At 48.3% G+C, this 18,509-nt stretch overlaps 1 protein-coding gene across 11 annotated transcripts in view; it reads right to left on the bottom strand.

Annotated features, from left to right (window-relative positions):
- Positions 1-18,509, bottom strand: part of LOC105494301 (double PHD fingers 3) — a 287,462-nt gene that overhangs the window by 170,129 nt on the left and 98,824 nt on the right. The window contains exon 1 of one of the 11 annotated variants that reach the window (XM_071099913.1): positions 1,089-3,805. The exons of the other annotated variants lie outside the window; for them this stretch is intronic. The gene's annotated coding sequence lies outside the window, so the exon portion shown is untranslated. Of the gene's footprint in view, positions 1-1,088; positions 3,806-18,509 lie in introns of those variants that run through there. 11 annotated transcript variants of the gene reach the window in all.

Raw genomic sequence — 18,509 nt, 5'->3', positions numbered from 1 at the left:
AGAAGGCAGCTGTATGCAAGCCATAAGGAGGACCCTCACCAGGAATCCGACCCTGCTAGCACCCTCATCTTGAACTTCCCAGCCTCCAGAACTCTGAGAGATAATTATTGTTTAAGCCAGGGGTCCCAAACCCCTGGGCCACAGAGCAGTACCAGTCCATGGCCTGTTAGGAACTGGGTGGCACAGCAGGAGGTGAGCTGTGGGGTACAAGTGAGCATTGCTGCCTGAGCTCTGCCTCCTGTCAGATCAATGGCAGCATTAGATTCTCATAGGAGTGCAAACCCTACTGTGAACTGCACATGTGAGGTTCTAGGTTGCCCACTCCTTATGAGAATCTAATGTTTGATGATCTGTCACTGTCTCCCATCACCCACAGATGAGACTGTCTAGTTGCAGGAAAACAAGCTCAGAGCTCCCACTGATTCTACATTATAGTGAGTTGTATAATTATTTCATTACATATTACAATGTAATAATAACAGAAATAAGGTGCACAATAAATGTAATGCACTGAATCATCCCAAAACCATCCCCTCCCTCACCCCAGTCTGTGGAAAAATGGTCTTCCATGAAACCAGTCCCTGGTGCCAGAAAGGTTGGGGACTACCAGTTTAAGCTACCCAGTCTATGACGTTTTAATACAGCAGCTGGACATGACTGAGGAAGTGTTTCTGGATGTTTCCCAAAAAAGGGCTAAGGAGGATGGGCGAGAGAGATTCCAATCCCCTTTCCTTCCTCATTTTTTCTTCTTCTAACAAAGACAACAACAATAACACTATAATATCAATTTCAACTCAATTCAATGTTTAGTATTTGTCTTCTCTACTAGACTATAAACTCCATGAGAGCAGGGGCCACATCTGCAGAGCCACTGCACACAGCCACTCAGGCTGAACAACTCCAGCAAGTACCATTCACATCAGCATCAATGTGAAGGCCACCCCCTGGAATGGTGGAGCCCAGCACCCCTGCATACCTGCCTGGCCTTCTTGCTGATTTACCCACAGTGTTCAGCACACAGCCCAGCACATAACAGGTGCCCAGTAAGTCTCCATTGAATAGCATTTGACAACTCACATTCCACTCACCTAGGGCAGGCATTTAAATTAGAGCAGGAAGGTGAATGTGGCATGGGTATGCACAGTCTGCAGAGTCTGTGACTGGCGATTTACACTGGATGGCTGTCCACTTGCAGCTTCAGAAAAACATTGAGAGGATGTCTGCATTCACTCTCCTGTAGTCCTCATCACCCAGCACCTGGGACATTGCAGCACTGAGTGGCCTAATTGCAAGCGCTATAGCCCTACTCTTACCCATCTTGGCAAAAGGAATTCTCCCTGAAACTCAATTTTTATTCTTTCACTCCTCAGTGTAGAACCCAAGATGGCACCCAATGGTGCCCAGGTTCCTCTGCCAGGCTGGGGAGGCTCCCAGAAAAACTATGTATTGGGGTAAAGTGGAAAGAAGACTTTGAATTGGTCATGTCTGAGTCCAGCTCCACCTCTTAATAGCTACACAACCCTCAGCAAGTTACCCTCCCTGGGCCCCAATTCTACCACTCACAATATGGGTAACATGATCCCTACTTCAGACCTGTGAGAAAATTTAATAAGCTAGAACCTCTGGCTCACAGACATAAATGTCTGCAATCAATAGCCATTCCTTTCTCCTTCCCCAAAGTACAGTACTTGCTGCCACTTTGTGGCATGACCCTCTGCCTGAGCAGGCTGATCCCTGCCATGTGATGCAACACTTATTAACACTTATTATGTGTCTTTGAGGCTGTCAGGGACCCACTCAAACTTCTGTTGCAGGACAGAAGGCCTCTGGGTCACGAAGGCTGAGCCTCAGGCATCCAGGAGAGCAGGGCAGCTGATGCATGGTGACCCCAGCAATCCACCCAAGGACTGCCCTAAGCACACAGACCACATCTGGCTTGTTTACTGTGCTCTCCCAAAGCCTAGTACATGCTGGGTCATGCCTGCCACACTGGGTAAATGATGAATGAATGAGTGAGTGAGTGAGTGAGTGAGTGAGTGAGTGAGTGAGTGAATCTTCCTCTGATCCCCCTGCATATATGAAACAGACAGCCCTACCCCTGAACCTCAACAAAATACTCTACTTATATCCTTCCTTCCAGCTGGAATTTCTGTATTCTGTCCTTGTCCTGGCCGATCTTACCCTAGCCAAGGGCTGCCTGAAAACTTGCTTCTTCCAGGAAGGTTCATAGGTTATCTCTACCAGTAGGGTTTGCTCTCTGGCTTCTCTGAGCTACCTTACCTGTCTTACTTTATCTTCGCTGGCCTCTGCTATCTTTCTTATCTCTGCTCACTTAATTAGATTGGAAGTATCTTAAAGACAGGAACTGAGAGCTATGTGCGTGCATGCTACCCAACCATGCACAGTGCTGGGAATGTAGAAGCATGTGATAGATAGATTGCTTGACTGAACTATCATGTCATCCTCAGCAAACTAATGAAAGCTTCACAGTTGAGAGGTGCTTGGGACGTTCTACCTTTCTCCATGGGAACATGAGTTGAGCCTGAAGTTATCTGGCTACTTCTCCAGAGCCCAGGATTAGGCATCTGAAAATAGATATCCTCCAAGTTCAAATCCTATTGAGATTTTTCCCATGTCCTTAAAAAGGTCACTTCAGCTCCTGAGATTTTCATTTCTCCATATGCAAATTCATGCCACCCTGCAAGGTGCCACAGAACCGACATTCTCCTTCTCTGAACTTTACAAGAAGCTCACTGAATTCTCAATGATGCTGACATCAGACCTATGCCAGGAGAACCAGCTCCTTCTCTGCGTGGGTAGAAATGCCTTTCTTGTGCTTAGTGAGAATGCCATCACCACATTCTCCAAAAGAAAGGCTCTCAAACTTGGGATTGTGAAAGAATCGGTAAGGGGTAGGAAGCTGTGCAATTCTGATTCTAGAGGCTTGGGATGTGATCCAGACATCAGCTCCCCAGTGATCCTGAGAAATATGAGACTAGCTGATCTAAAGATAGCTCCCCAACCTCTAAAACAAGGGCATGAACGAGAGGGGCCTTGTGTTGCTCCTCAGCCGCCATGTTTGAATGGCAGAGCTGGACGGCCCAGTTAGCCGACTTTGTTTCACTCAGCTGGTTTTGTTTCTGTGGGAAAACTTCTTTCAGGCAGCTGGTATGGATTACCCTGGCAGCACTAACCTGGAGCAGACTAATCCCACAGAAGTCCTCATTCCTAACAAAATTGCCAGAAGCCCTGGTCAAGGCAAACATATGAAGATCTGACATCCTTAGTCATTCTGTGGGTAGCTCTGATCTTCAAAACATCCCAGGAAAGGCACATTGGGGACAAAGGTATCCCTTCGGAAAGTCATGTCTGACAAACAGCTTGAATGTCCATCATGACTTCGATGTGGCTCAGTCTGATGCTCAGGCCCAGTAGACCCAATAAATCCCTTTTCCAGCATCTACCCTGGTGAAGACTTTTCAGGGACTTATTATGCAAAGCTGCCTAAGCAAGACAGAATTTATATTGAACCTGGCCATGATTTCTGAGCTGCCACTGGGTGTTCTGATGACATACGCATCTCGGGGTTGAAGTCAAGGGGCTGCCAAGGACAAGAGACTGGAGGCAGGATAAAAGCAGTGTGATTCCTTCCAGTAAATAATGGTGGGATGGCAGGGGAGGCGGGACGGGGATGCTCCAGGGAGGAAGAGGACTGTAGCTTTTCTTGCACCCTAGGTTTGCCTTTCAAATGGCATCCAGACATGACCAAATAAATCTCTCCTCCGGAGGCTAAAGAATGTGTAGAATGCAACAAAAGTGAGGTGGTGGGGAAGCCTGCTTTATTAGGGTGAATCATACCTAGAAAGAAAACATGCATCCATCACAGAAATTTCATTGATTGAGAAGGTATTTTTAGTTTCCTGGTCCACAGACTGAATCCTTCCTGAAACTCTCACTATGAGCAGGGCACTTGGATGATGCCTCCTGGGTGTGATCGCCTATAGAAGCAGACTATTGATTAGAGACAATTCTTAGACAAACACATCCCCAGCCCTCATCTTTGCCACTGGAATGCAACAGGTGCTGCCCTCCCCAGTAAAGGGAATATCGGTCTGGTATTTAACATGGCCACGAAGAACATGTTCTATAGTCAATTCTCGATACAGCAGCCCAAGTGAATTTTTTTTTTTTTCTTTTGAGACAAGGTTTTGCTCTGTTGCCCAGGCTGGATTGCAGTGGTGCAGTCACAGCTCACTGCAGCCTCCACCTCCCAGGCTCTAGCAATCCTCCCACCTCAGCCTCCAGAGTAGCTGGGACTACAGACACACGCCACCATACTCGGCAAATTTTTGTATTTTTTTATAGAGATGGGGTTTTGTCATGTTGCCCAGCCTGGTCTGGAACTCCAGGGCTCAAGCAGTCAGCCTGTTTCAGTCTCCCAAAGAGCTGGGATTACGGGTGTGATCCACTACACCCAGCCCCAGTGATCTGGGCGCAGTGGCTCACGCCTGTAATCCCAGCAATTTGGGAGGCTGAGGTGAGCAGATCACGAGGTCAGGAGTTCAAGACCAGCCTGGCCAACTCAGTGAAATCCTGTCTCTACTAAAAATACAAAAATTAACCAGGCGTGGTGGCGGACACCTGTAGTCCCAGCTACTTGGGAGGCTGAGGCAGGAGAATCACTTGAACCCAGAAGACAGAGGTTTCAGTGAGCCGAGACTGCAGCATTGCACTCTAGCCTGGGCGACAGAGCGAGACTCCGTCTCAAAAAAAAAAAAAAAAATGTAAATCAGACCACAACATTCTCTCCTACAAACACCTCCAATGTCTTCTCACTATACTCAGAACAAAATCCAACCTCCTTCCCATGGCTACAGGTCCCCAGGTTGGCTGGGCTCACCTTTCCTGCTTCATCCTGTCCCCTGCCTCCTTCCCTGCTAGGCTCCATCCTCACTGCACTCCTTTCTGTTCCTCTTCTATACTGAGGGTATCTCACCTCAGGACCTTTGCATATGCCATCTCCTCTACCTGGCATGCCATGCTTCTCCCAGATCTTCTTGTGGCTGGCTGCTCCTCTGAGAAGTCTTCCTGGGTTCACCCTATCTGGAAGTAACCCACCCCACCCCAACCCTGCCCTACCCTTTGCTATCTCATATACTTTTTTTCATAACACCATATCAAGGTTTTTCTCTTTGCCTACTGATCATCTCTATACAACTGAATTGTAAGTGCCATGAGAGTAGGGTCCTTGTCTCACCAGATCCCCGGCCCCCAAGGCAAAACTTGGCATAGGAAATGCTCGACAGATATCACTGAACAGATAAATGAAAGCTCTAGGCCCACCTGCAACTGACAGCTTGGATAATACGGGAGCCTGGCCTTGTAGAGGGCTGGAAGTCAGTGCTGGCAGGAGGCCCCCAGCACAGGAAATAAGAATCACACAGCCGCCACCGCCTCATTCCTGGCCCTCCCTGCCCAACACATCATAAATGACAGCAGGTCAGTGGCACAGTCCACAGTCCACACTCAAATCTTGCTCATGGCCACCCACATACCCCAAACCTGGAGAGAGACTGGAGCCAGGTACATAAACAATGCCATTCAAGACATCAGACACTGCTTTCTATGCCCAAAAGGGACATTCCAGGCCTGATACTGGCACCAGAAACTAGCAGTGACAGAAGATGGTCTCCAACATATCCATCCTGTGTCCTTGAAAGGGCCTCTCTCTGGAGTCACCTCTTCTGCATGGTCCTTCCCGGAGAGCTGATCCGTGTCCTCCTGCAGAGCCCCGGGCCCATGGGTGGTGCCAGGGGCAGTGGCAGGATGGGGGTGGGGAGGCCGCTTGACAGGAAATCAATGGGAACTGAAGGTCATCCGGAGGGCGCAGTCTCCCCATCATGCACCTGCTGGCATGGGATTTGTGGTCCTGACCTCGCTTGGGGGCCTCTGCCCTCCTGTCAGAGTTGGTTAAAATCAGCCTGCAGAAGCAAATGCCCTGCACACCAAATGATCTCCAGGCAGCCCTTCTAAGGGACATCCAGCCAAACAAAGAAGCACTGAGTCTCATTTCACCCGCTGCAAGGTTGAGAGTCACCCCAATCTCTCTTGGCAGCCTCCTAGGAAAATTGTCTCAGACCTGCCATTTTTGGAGGCACATACTTGTAAACAGAACAAAGGCAGACTGACCGAGAGGCTGGTTACGTCCCCAAACTTAAGTTGTCTGGTGGAGGAAGTAAAAATACACTGGGAACCAAAACGACTGAAACTGAAATCTCGAGTGCACCCTAGAAATGCCTAAATGTGCCCTCCTCACCTCTACCTCCCAGGATAACCACAAAGGATACCAAAACCTCTGTCCTGCCGGGAGGGAAATCTCATTTGCTTCTCATCCCAAAAACTATCAGGGAGCTTGGCTCAATCTAGAATCTGATTTTCCTTCCCCACTATACTTATTTTCCCAGGTTCCCTTTCTCCCTTCCTTCCCAGGCCTTTCTCCTTTACCATCTTCTTTCCCAATTCGCACCTCATCAAGAGTCACTTACACAGGCCAGGAGCAAAGTGGTCAGCCTAAGTCTCCAATTCAGAAGTTGAAAATGGGCCAGGCGCAGGGGCTCACGCCTGTAATCCTAACACTCTGGGAGGCCAAGGTGGGAGGATTGCTGGAGACCAGGAGTTCAAGACCAGCCTGGCCAACTTGGTGAAAAACCATCTCTACTAAAACAACAAAAATTAGCTGGGCATGGTAGCAGGTGCCTGTAGTTCCAGCTACTTAGGAGGCTGAGGCAGAAGAATGGCTTGAACCTCGGAGGCAGAGGTCGCAGTGAGCTGAGATCGCACCATTCTACTCCAGCCTGGGCAACAAGAGCAAAACACTGTCTCAAAAAAAAGAAAAAGAAAAAAAAAAAGTCGAAAATGAATGTGGTATAAAAATAAAGAAAAGGCCAGGCACAGCAGCTCATGCCTGTAATCCCAGCACTTTGGGAGGCCAAGGCAGAAGGATCACTTGAGGCCCAGAGTTGAATACCAGCCTGGGCAACATGGTGAGATCCCTGTCTCTACAAAAAAATAATAATAATAATAAAAAGTTTTAATGAAGAGACACCTTCAACATATTTATAGAAGGGTAACAGGATGCTGGTCATAGTAGCAATAGTGGCATAGCTAATATTTATTGAGCATTTACTATGTGTGCCAGGCACTGTTCTAAGCACTTTACAGGTATTATCCCCATACGACTTGTAATTGTATTATTTCCATAGAGCTCCATGATTTTATACCCCCACACACACCCCACTTTGCAGATTGGCAAACTGAGGCACAGAAAGTCTTGAGTGATTTGCTAGGGATCTATGTGGCCTTGTTAATACATAACAGCCTTGCCAGAACCTTACTCTTGGCCACTGCACTGTCGGCCTCTTACAAGGGCGCCATTGCCCCCTCACAATGAGTTTTGCCTCCAGAACTAGAATAACCTGAACCCTTCCTTTCTTGGAGGCACTAGGTTTCTATGAGCATCGCCAACTTGCTAGCTAATCTTAGCTATTTCTTTTCTTTGTGCCTCAGTTTCCCAAACTGCCAAATAGCCCAAAATTAAACCTTTTCATCACAGAGCCACCTCTCAGTAACTCAAAAAGAGTTAATATGGGGCTTCCTGAAAAGATACCATCAGAGAAATACAGAATGTCATTATGCAGTTTAGAAACCAAATCCATCCCAAATGTGAGCAAGGGGTAATGGACTTGAAGAGGCCCTGTGGTTCTGAACATCGTCTAAGGCAGAAAAAGAGAAACGCCAGAAAGTCATAAACTAAAGGGTCAGATTAAAGAATCCCAAAATGTAAGACACTGTCTAGTCTGGTGCCTGGTTTTATTGCAAAGGAAATCAATAATCAGACCAGGTGCAGTGGCTCACGCCTGTAATCCCAACACTTTGGGAGGCCGAGGCAGGTGGATCACCTGAGGTCAGGAGTTCGAGACTAGCCTGGCCAACTTGGTGAAACTCCATTTCTACTGAAAATACAAAAAATTAGCCAGGCGTGGTGGCGCATGCCTGTGGTCCCAGCTACTCCAGAGGCTGAGGCAGGAGAATTGCTTGAACCCAGGAAGCAGAGGTTGTAGTGAGCCGAGATTGTGCCATTGCACTCCAACCTGGGCAACAGAGTGAGACTCCATCTAAAAAAAAGAAAAGAAAAGAAAAAGAAAAAGAAAAAGAAAAAGAAAAGGAAAAGAAATCAATAACCACAAAGGTGAGGCGATGTCCACGGGACATACCGAGGCAGAGCTGGGATCAGATCCTCAGTCCAGACTCCTAGTACAGGGATTCCTCCATCGTTTATGGCAAGGGTCAACAAACGACAGCCCCTGGGCCAAACTTAGCCCAGGACTAATTTTTGCAAATAAAGTTTTATTGGAGGCCAGTCATGCCCATCCGTTTACATATTGTCTGTGGCTGCTTTTGTGCTACAATGACAGAGTTGAGTGGTTGCAACAAAAACCATGTGGCCTGCAAAGCCTAAAATATTTACCATCTGGACCTTTACAGAAAAAGTTTGCCGACTCCTGGTTTTTAACATAAGCCTTGAATAATGAAAAGCCTCCACCCTCAGAATACAAAATAATAGAATAGGAAACCTAAGAGTTACACAGCTTAAGCAGATAGTTTTACAACTATCTCAGCTTGGTAAGACCTAATAAAAACCCATAAATACAGTTAATAGTAAGGAAAACAAGTACTAGCTCACCCTACCTATTTAATAATTATTGTTAACTACAGTAAGCAAAACTCATAGCTGAAAATTTGTTTGTTTTTGTTTTTTCTAGCCTCCCTGGAAAGCCCTGTTTCATCTAGGAAATGCTGTTGGCCAGTGGATGAAAGGATGCTTCTTAGAGGCACAAAGTCCTAATTTCCTCCTGTTGGGTTAAAGGCTGCCACTGAGGCAGCTGAAGACTTGAGAGCGTTGCCCTCTCTCCAGAGTGGACTCAAAGGTGATGGTGCCAAAACCCTCCTGGTGCCCCTCACTCCAAATAGAACCCTCAGGAACAGCCAGGCATGGGAGAGACTCTCTTTGTGGCTTCCTCTCCCTACTGTGCCTCCGTGCCCTGCTTATGCCCCTTTCCTCCCCAGAAAGTGACCAAGATATGCACACGGCCCACAGGAGCCCAGCCCACAGCTATGCTATCATTCTGTCATCCCATGGAATAGGGAAAAGCGGGTCTGCCCCTATTAGGCTGATGCGGGAATCAAGAGACCTGGATTCCAGATTGAAGTTGGAACTTAGTCACTTTGGGTCTTTGGCAAATCCCTCGAGCCCTCTGGGCCCAGGCCTCCCATGTGTCAAATGGAGAGATTGTCTTCACATATTCCAAATGATGGAACACGGGCAGAAACAAATTAAGGGGTGGGGCAGGCCAACCACGCGGCACCCAGGCTCCAGTCTCTAATCACACTAAGTCATTACCAGGAACATAGTGTCACTCAGGCAGAGAACTAGTGTCACTCAGGCAGAGAGCTTTGAGAAATAGGATGCTTTCATGGAATAGTCCGGTTTGCATCAAGGTCCCACTGCGATGATTGTTACACTTTTCCCTCTCAAAAGTGCCCTTGCTTGGCTGATAAATGATAAAGTCACCCTACTAATAAGCTGTTTGTGGTGGGAGTGTGGTGAGTGAGACGCGTGACCCAAGGCATGGACAGTGATGGCAATACATGGGCTTCTAAGGAAGACAGGCTCAGTTTGGTCAAGAGGTGGGGTACAGGTCCGGGGTCAGAACTGAGTTGCTCAGGACAAGAGAGGAGAGGCTGCCTCTGGTGGCCCAGCTTCTCCATTTGCCATGCACACGGCCTTTGCCTCTTCTTTTATTTGTCAAATATTTAGAGAATATTCACCAAAGCGTGAGCTCCCCAGGTGGCCCACAGGCTCCGGAGAGAAGAGAGGACTTTGGAGAGCACTGTAAGGGGAAAGAAACCTGCCAACAGGTGCCTACTAACTGCCTAGCCATGCTAAGCGCCTGGGCCCTGGGACAAGGTATGATCCCAGTCCTTCACAGTGCCTAACCCTGATGGGAATGCGCTTGGTAAGTGTTCATTCCGGGCACCTGGCCCCAGTGAAGCTCAAGCCCTCCTTCTGTTCTTGGAAAATTCCTCCTCCCTACGGCAGCTGCATCTCGACGACCGATCCTGCTGGACCACAGGATGCAGGAGGACCACACTGTGCCCCAGACCTCGTCACTACAAGAGCAGGAGGTGAGCACTGAGAAAGATCCAGAAGAGTTCATGCAAGCAGAGGTTGTGGTCTGTGGGGAGGCGGGCCGGGCAGGGCAGCTGATCAGAGGAAGAAGCAACAAAGAAGGAAGGGGAAGAGGAGGAGGAGGGGGACCACGGAGTAAGTGTGGGTGGAGGAAGAGTGCCACTGGCACATGCCCCACAGCCATCAATATCTCTTCGGAGGACAGGTTATCTGGGGAATTTATGCTCTCTAATAATTACCTTGCAGAGGGTTCCACTTATCTTACCAGAAGAATCTGCCAGTTGCCAGACACACAGGGTTCTAGTCAATTCCATCCACACTGCCCTCCCTCTCTGCCCTGCTCCCCAGCTCCCTGGCTCCTGACTTCTGACCTCTGAATTCTAACCTTTCTTTGCCTCTCCAGCCTAGGGGGAGGTTGACAGTGGAACCGTCACAACAACTTTTAACAGATGTAAAGGCCGACAAAGGGGTTGGTTGGTTGTTCCTTATCAGTAGATATGAGAGTCAACATCCCAAAATTGAGGCCAGGCCTGGGGAAGTATAGGCTGTTGCCAAAGACAGTGTGTGAAGGGCCAAGCAATGCTTTGGGGCAGACTGACATGATTATTTTTGTCTTCACCTAATGCCATCAGATCTGGTTAGGATTAATTTTATCTTCAAGTCTTCACATCCCTCCTCAATGCCTTCCTATCCCCACTCCAGCCCTCCAATGAGGTCTCCCTCCAATAATGGCGTGGCTCCTTATTTGAAAACCATCACATGTTGCTTCGGGTTGCTGTGATTTCTTTAAACACATGTTGCAGTCTGGGTTGTGAGCTCCTGGGGAACACGGGCACTGCATCCGTACTGGATCAGGACTACCTGAGCAACAGTAACAACACCCAGGCGGCCCTGACGGTGGGAGGGCTGCCCTCCCTGCTTAGAAATAGGAATCGCATTTCATCTCCACAACAACCCTATGAGAGAGATGCTACTACTGCCCCTCATTATACAGCTGAGGACCTGGGAGCTCAGGAAGCTTCAGCCACAGGCCCCCGGTCACTTGGCCAGTGGCCAAGTCAGGATTTGAACCAGGTGGTCTTGTTTCAGAGTCTGGGCTCTTAACCACTCCACACCACGCTGCCTCTACAAGAAAGGTTTGCTGATGGATTCGGACATTCTGTGTTGTATCTATCTGCTTATTTACATCATCCTTTTCTAAAATAATATTTTTTTCGAGACATGGTCTCACTCTGTCACTCAGGAGTGCAGTGGCATGGCTCACTGCAGCCTTGATCTTCAGGGCTCAAGCAATTCACCTACCTTAGCTACCGCAGTAGCTGGGACTACAGGCACGTGCCACCACTCACAGCTAATTTTTTTTTCTTTTTTTAGGAGAGATCGTGTCTCACTTTGTTGCCCAGGCTGGTCTCAAACTCCTGGACTCAAGTGATCCACCTGCCTTGACTTCCCAAAGTGCTGGGATTATAAGCATGAGCCTGGTTGCACCTGGGCTGGTGCTCCTGCTCCTTAGGACTCCACTCACTGCTCCCTCCTCAGGGGGCCTCCCCCAAACTCCTTAGATCCAGCACTCATTCTTTTTCCATCACTCTGACACAATGCCAACTATCAAAAATTATTTTATAGGCTAGCTGCGGGTGGCTCATGCCTGTAATCCCAATGCTTTGGGAGGCCAAGGCGGGCGGACTGCTTGAGCCCAGGAGTTCAAGACCAGCCTGGGCAACATAGCGAGACCTCATCTCTATTTAAAATTAATGAATTGGCCAGGCACGAAGGCTCATATCTGTAATCCTAGCACTTTGGGAGGCCTAGATGGGAGGACTGCTTGAGACCAGGAACTCGAGACCAGCCTGGTCAACAAAGCGAGATCCCATCTCTTAAAAAATAAATAAATAAAAATATAATTAATTAATGTATATGTTTATTTACTGCCTGCTTTTCTCGCTAGATATAAAAGCTTCCTGGGAGAAAGACCGGTCGAGGTTGTTCACCCCTCTATCACCACTGCCTAAAGCTGGTACCTGGCATATAGTAGGCACTCTATAAATTTAATTAGTTGGATGAATGAATTGTCTGATGTCCCCACTGAGCCTTCCATAATACATGATGGCTACTTAATTGGATACTTTATTTTATGCAAACTCATCTATCTGTTCTTTATTTATTCAAACTTTACAGTGTACCAGGCACCTTGCTGAGTAGGTTAGGATTTCATTGTACCCCGATATGAGGTAGAGAATATTGTCTTTATCATTCCCATGTTACAGATGAGGAAACTGAGACTCAGAGGTTACACAGCTTGCCCAAGACCATACAGAAACAGGGTAAAACTTAACCCCCATTCTGTCAGTCCCCCTGAGTCCATGATATTAAGCATTCTGCCTTATTGCCTCTGGCTGAGTCCCCTCAGTAACATGACTCTCTTTACTCCCGAACCTCTAAAATGCCCCCAGCCTTACTTCTCCCCTCGCCTCTGAGAACCCCATCGCCTCTTTCTCTGGCCTCTGTGTACTGGCTCTCCTCCATCAGTCCCTCCAGATTCTCTCTCTGCCACTCTTTTCCCTGCTGGGTGCTGCGGGAGTCTGTCCTGTGTGGTCAGCCTCTTGCCCGCTTCCCTCTGCTTCTGGTGGTCTGGGTCAATGGCAGGTGCCAAGAGAGGGAAGAGAGACAGGGGATTTCTTCTCCCAGCCCTTTCCTGCCGGGTCACTGTGGAGTGTCTGCATCTGCCCACTGAAGGTCACAGCTCCTGTGGGCCAGCCCTCTTCATACAGCTACCTCTGCAATCCGGCGACCTTCCCCACTCCCCTTATCTAGCCCTAGGCTGCTGCACTAGCCCCCCACGATGTGAATCCCTGCCCACAGTTTTGAACCTAGACATGTTATTAAACACTCCTCAGTTTACTTCGTGTGAAGCTGCTGCATTGCTGGAACCCTGACTCTTGGACATATGGGTGCCACATGGCTTCTGTCCCTCCCCCAGGTCCTCCACCACTGCCGCTGTCCCCTGGTCACTGCAGCTGCCTCCCCAGGCCCTTCTTTGCTGCCGGGGTTTGCTCTCTCTCTCCAAGACCTATAAATAAATGTGGATTTGCTGGCTTGAAGGTTTGCCCTGGCAGCGCCACCAGGGAGAGCAGTGCCCCAGGGAGCCCAGCAAGCCCACAGCAAGCTGTCCTCCCAAGACTAGGAGAAAGCAGAGAGCATCGGGTCCAGTGCAGGGGTCCCCTGTGGTGGGAGGTTCCTCCTGTGCAGGGTGTTAGGGGACCCCTCAGATGATGTCCTGTGCCTCAAACAAAGCCGCTATCACAACTTCCAAATCACAATATCATTTGTTGAGCAACTACCATGTGGCAGGTTCTGGGTTGCCATTTGCATCCATTCACTCTCATGTTAAAAGATGAGAAAAACAGGTTCACAGAGGTTAAGGAATGTAACCAAAACCTTGAAACTACTAAGTGGCAGAACTGGAATGAGAGCCCAGGTCAGCCCGAATCTATAAGACCTTAATTCCCCACCAGTACATGCTGCCTCATAACCGATCCCTTCGAATGACAGGCGGAGCCACAGACTCGAACCTAGTCCAAGCAGGCAGCTCAGAGATGCCAGCCACCCATGGCTGCGAGGAGATCAGGTGGAGCAGGATGAGAGTTAGGATAAAGAACACAGAGGGCTCCGTGCTGCCTAGAGTCACTTTGTCCAAGGGGCATGGCACGGTTTGGCCATGGTGAGTGCTGAGCAGCCAGGGGGCTGGAACATGCCCCCCCACCAGCCCCCCAACCCTGACCCACTGCTCCTTCCTGCAGAGCCAGCCAGGAGCCATCACTCGTCCCTGGGCACACACCAGCATTTCAACAAAACAGGCCTGCAAGCACAGACCCCTCCGAGTCAGGCCCAGGACTGTCACGAGGAAACTCTGAAGGGGAGGGACAGGGTGACACAAAGAGGGGGAAGGCCTCCTGCTGCTGGACCTGGAGCCGACTGTACTTCCCTAAGTCCTTTCTGCAGCCAAAAGGCACATTCCCTGTGAACACCACTCACAATCCAAAGGCTTTGGCTTTTTATTTTTTAGGAAGCAATGGCAAAGAAAAAAAAAAAAAAGAAAAAGAAATCCACATTTCTAGTGCTGGGAGCGATTCTTGGAGGCAAACATACTCTCTCGCACACACACACCCCACAGCGCTGCCCCCACACAGCCCAAAATAGTCCACACCATGGACTCCTGGAGAACCCGGCTCAGCACAGCCTCCCGACCTTGGTCCACATGACGGCTGGCCAGCTCTCGGTCCCCAGGGTAACAAAGCACTCCAAGGACCCGCAGCAGCAGCGCCTGCTCCTACAAACAACTCCACCCCTCCCGGTGAAGTCCTGTCTCCGGTGTCCCGACAGAACCAGGTCCAGTCAGCAGAGGCCACTTCCAATGACCCAGTGTGGCCCAAATCTCCAGAGCTGACCTGAACCTCTCTCCCTCAACTCCTCCAAATCTTAGATTGCTGATGCTGCTTCTCCAGGGGAATGGCTCCCACAACATTTTATAGACTGCAAGGAAAATATCCAGAACTGAGACTGTTCTGCAAAATAATAATTAAAAAAAAAACAAAACCACTGCTGAAACACAGAACTGGGTGTTATCATAAAATCTCTGCACAAATAGAATTTGAATGCTCTCACTCCAATCAAAATCCTTCTCCGTCCCTCCCTTTAAACACTGAAAGTTCAATTCCCCCTAAAGATGGGATTGCAAACGTGATTAGGTCCAATTAATTTATGGAGAAACTCAGAATGAAAGGAGAGAAATCAATAGAACTGCCTTGTTCTGATCACTACTGCAAATGAAGTAATAATTTGAGGGAGATCTGGAGAGAAAGGAAACCAAAAGTGTCACACCACAGCCGTGAGGCCATTTAATAAGGCAGCATTGCCCCATGTGGACTGGCCGGGTGAAGAAGACCACTCAAGCTGACAAGAGGCTCCTGGGGACAGAGGGAGGGGAGAGACGGCTGAGGTCACTTGCTTTCTCTTCATCGTACAGCATGAGGCTCATTGGTGGTAAATTCTCCTCTTTCTCACAAAAGCAAGACATAAAAGAAAGTAAAAGGCAAAAAAACATCCACACAAGCTGCCAGTTTATTAAGGCCACTGGTAATCTCCAGGCAGGCCAAGGCCACATGGGCTCCCCGTGCAGCTTCACACTAAGTTTATCTCCATCCTCATGCTCTACCTCCATCTCTCTTCCATATCCAGGAAGGAAGAAAGGAAATTAACAAGCCAGCATCCAACATCCATCCTGAATCACCAGCTGGGCCATGTAAAGCATCCAAAGATGGGGTGGGGAAGCCCCAGGGGAGAGAGAGACATTGACAGATCACCGTCCCCACCTCTCACTTGCCTGCAGCTCCCTTGCATAGAGGATGCTGGCAAATTCAACGAGAATTTCGCTGGACCTGCCCAGCAGTCCAGATGTGGGAGCCTAATAACAAATAACACCGCCAGCTCCATATGATCCATGCACCTGCAAGAGAAAATGCCTTGCTGGCCAGCTGGGTTCTCTGGCCACCATCCAGCCCACCTTGCTGCCTCGGGATAGGGGTTCATGAAGCTGCTCCTGGCCTATCCAAATGGCCAGTAAACATTAACATTCATCCAGTCAGGCAACATCCACAGAGTGCCTATTCCATGCCATGCTGCCCCATGTGGGTGGCAGCAAAGCATTTCAGTGAAAGGCTGGGGCACTGGCATTAGGACACCAGGTTTGAGGCCCAGCTCCTTGCTTACTTGCTGTCTGAGCTGTTGAACTCTGTGAGTTTCACTATCCTCATCTGCAAAATGGGTATGATAATAGGACCCTTCTCATGGACTCACTGACAAGAACAAATGAGATGACCTCACTGTGGGTGATCAGTAAATATTAGCGAATATTACCACAATGTGGGGTCCTACCCTCCACTCGCTGCCACCACCAGTGGCAGAAAAAGCCAGCTCATGAGTTAACTCCCAGGCAGTATTATCCACTCCAGAGGACTCTCTGTCCACGCAGATGAGCCGAAGCAGAAAGCATTAAAAAATAAAATAGCTCAATGCCATTGCTACAGATTGCCTCACCACCACCATCTCACCAGTCAGCTTCTAGCTAGTGGGGTCAGTAGTCAGAAGCACAGCTAAGAGGGTGGGGATGATTCCGTGAAAAACCATCCCCAGCAGCAGAAGCCTAGCTCACAGCACACATCCTCCCAGAAGTGAGTCGAGGGCATACATTGCCTTTGTTTAAAGGGCACCAGGTCACAAAGGAGGAGGAGTCTTAGCAGCCTGGAACTTTGGGATATTCCATAGGACAGGTAGAAAAGTGCCGTGTTGGTTTTCTATTGCTACTGAGACAAATTACTATAAACTTCATAGTTGATGAAAACACAAATGTATGATTTTACGGCTCTAGAGGTCAGAAATCCAAAATGAGTCCTAAGGCTAAAAATCCAGGCATCAGCAGGGCTATATTCCTTTTGGAAGCTCTAAGGGAGCAGCTTCTTCCTTGGCTTTTCCAGTTTCCAGCAGCTGCTTACACTTCATGGTGTGGCCCCTTCCTCCCGTATGTCACTTCTACCTCCACTTCCATTGTCACATCTCTGGCTCTGACTCTGACCCTCCTGTCTCCCTCTTACAAGGACCCTTGTGATTACACTGGACTCGCCCACATAAGCCAGGACAATCTCCTCATCTCAAAGTCCTTAACTTAATCACACCTGCAAAATCCCTCATACCATCTAAGGTAACATATTCACAGGTTCCAAGGATTAGGATGTGGACATCTTTGGAGGTTGGGTCACGCTTCTGTCTACCAAAGGTGGCTCTGCTGCTGCTGCAAGGTACACTTGAATACTGTCAAAGCAATGGTGAGGAACTGAAAGAAACACAGTTATGTCCCAAGCCCAGGAATATTGAAGCAGTTCTCTTTTTGACCAAAAAAAAAAAAAAAAGTATAAAACATATGGTGCGTAAGAGCATAGGATTTGGAGCCACATAGCTCTGGGTTCAAATCTAAGTTTCACCACCAGTCCCAGCTGAAGCTATTCAAGACCAGAAGCTCATCTGTGTGAACTTCCATTTTCCCAACTAGACGCACTAACATTGTAGGGTTCATGTATCCTAAGGAATAAAGAATAAATGCACACAGAATCTTTCACGCCATGTCTGGCACACGGTGAATGATTAGTAAATGGCAACTAAGAAATTGCTCGGTACTGTTATTCTATTACTTTGGTTCTATCAGATCCAGTCACTAAATAAACCGGCTTGACGTGAAGTACTTGGCTATCAGCAAATACTACCAGGCCCTGTCAAGTCCCAGGAATCAGAGGGGCTGTTTGGCCAGTGCAGACTGACCCTTTCATGCTGAGGTCAGGGAGCCCCAGCAGAGACACCCAAAGATCTAGAGATATGATCAAAATTTCCCTGTCAGGATGTGGTCCAGAATCATGGATCTCAGTTTACTTTCCGCAGAAAGAAAAAGAAAAGATGAGGCCCACACACTCCTGTTTTCCACAAACTCAGGCTCCATTCCCTTGTAAGTCTTTCCCTTATAAACAATTGCACTTTATTTTTAATTGTGTTGTGATCAATTTGAGCTACAGCTTGCAGTCAACAATTTCTATCACAAATCTTTCTGCCTTCCAATTCTGTGTATGTGCACACTGAGGCAAGGACCAAAGGAACGAGGATTTTATCTTACATGAATCATTTGATTCCATTATTGAAATATCTCAGGTGAAGTTAAAATATATACACACTGGGTCTACATTAGAATATATTAGACTTGAATGTGATCTGCTAATTAGCTGGGTGACTTTAGGAAAGTATGTAACTTATCTGAGCATCCCTTTCCCCATCTACAAAAGGAGACAGAGGCCAGGTGCAGTGACTCACACCTGTAATCCCAGGAGGTTGAGGCAGGCAGATCACTTGAGCTCAGGTGTTTGAGACCAGCCTGGGCAACATGGCAGAACCCCACCTCTACCAAAAACACAAAAAATTAGGCAGGCATGGCGGCAGGGGCCTGTGGTCCCAGCTAGCTACTTAGGAGGCTGAGTTGGGAGGATAGCTTGAGCCCAGGAGGTGGAGGTTACAGTGAGCCAAGATCATGCCACTGCACTCCAGCCTGGGTGACAGAGTGAGATTTATTTATAAATAAATAAACAAATAAATGGAGACAGGAAAATCTGCCTCTTAAGACTATAGCATAGGTTAAATATCATGTAAACCTTTGGCATGTTGG

This window comes from Macaca nemestrina, chromosome 7 (genome assembly GCF_043159975.1).
Source record: "Macaca nemestrina isolate mMacNem1 chromosome 7, mMacNem.hap1, whole genome shotgun sequence".
NCBI lineage: Eukaryota > Metazoa > Chordata > Mammalia > Primates > Cercopithecidae > Macaca > Macaca nemestrina.
This window is presented reverse-complemented; position numbering and strand designations above follow the sequence as displayed.